Source organism: Ornithodoros turicata, unplaced genomic scaffold (genome assembly GCF_037126465.1).
Source record: "Ornithodoros turicata isolate Travis unplaced genomic scaffold, ASM3712646v1 Chromosome13, whole genome shotgun sequence".
In the NCBI taxonomy this organism is placed as follows: domain Eukaryota; kingdom Metazoa; phylum Arthropoda; class Arachnida; order Ixodida; family Argasidae; genus Ornithodoros; species Ornithodoros turicata.
In genome coordinates, this window is record NW_026999307.1 from 4337856 (window position 1) to 4339271 (window position 1416).

The window sequence follows — 1416 nt, forward strand, 5'->3', positions numbered from 1 at the left end:
CGGTTTTGTGGAAATATACTAGGAAACAGGAAAACTTGCTCGAAAATCCTATACAATATGCAAAAAAACGGGCGATATACTTATTAGAACAAAGGAAAAAAAGGGGGAAAAGACAGCCAAACGGGACGTCGGCTTGCTATTCCGCAAAGAAAAAAGGAAACGAAATGAAAGAATAAAATAAATAGAAAAGAACTAGGAAATAACGGATAAACTAACAAACGGTGAAAGAAGGATGAGATAGATTACAGAAGAAGGTGACTTTCAAAGAGTACAGAGGGCCATCCCAAAAAATTTCAGATTAAGACATCTGATGAAAGTGTGTGTGTCATTATACGGAATAGCGCGAAAGATTTTGATGTATGCAGGGCTGGGCAAGATAGTTCAAAAAGTATCTTCGATGCCGAAACCCGATACCCTCAAACATTGTATTTCCGATACCAATACAAGATACAGAACCGAAATTGATTTTCGATATAGATACTCGGTACTGTATCGTCGATACTTCGATACATAACTGAAATCCCGAATATAATGCAGCTGGTGTTATGATTAGCGAAGTTTATATTACTGAAATCACAATATAATAAAGTGTTGTTATGATTTGCGAAGCTTACATCACTGAAATAACAATATAATAAAGCTGGTAATATGATTAGGGAAGTAAAAACATTTATTCGTTATTTCTAGAGCCTTTAGTGTATTTTTATAGCGCACTTTTTCTGACAGGGTTTGAACATATCCGACCGCGCGGATTTAATAAAGCTGCACTATCTAAGCAGCTAGTCTTGTTAGAACTTTAGACTGAAGCCATGGGTACGTTGAAACGATCGCATCAATAAGCAGCCTAGCAAAAAAAAACAATTCAATTTAAGACAATGTTCTTCGTGCGTACCGGTCTGTGAGCACTTGACTATACATACGAATAAACCTGAAACTTTTTTTTCTGCTGCTTTTATCGTTTGGTACTGCAGTACTTACCCGGTAGTCTCTGACTTTGCCTCTGACTTGATTTTCTTAGTTGGCCGTTGTGAATTGTGAGCTGTAGAACGGGTTACAGTGCTCAAGCTAAGCTGGCAGTTATTCTTTCCGCATGGCAGACGCGGAATCCACACTTCAAGTCAAGTGAACATGCTCTTGCGCACTGAGGAGGGGGACATCGGGCAGCGCAGTTCCAGAAGCCGTGAGATTGGTCCTGTGTAAGGCGTTTTCGGCGCGCCCGCCGTAGAAAGAGACGGAAGAGGTTCTTCTGGAACCAACTAGAAGCCGCGCGCGCCCACCGGCGCGTCCCAGGGCAGGGCCCAGGGCCTCCTCTCCGGGCGACCTTGACGATGGAGCGCGCGCGCGGACGTAAGCTTCGAACGAATTTATGGTCGACATGCCTACGCCGCTGCGGCCTGGCTTGTACTACCGCCTGAG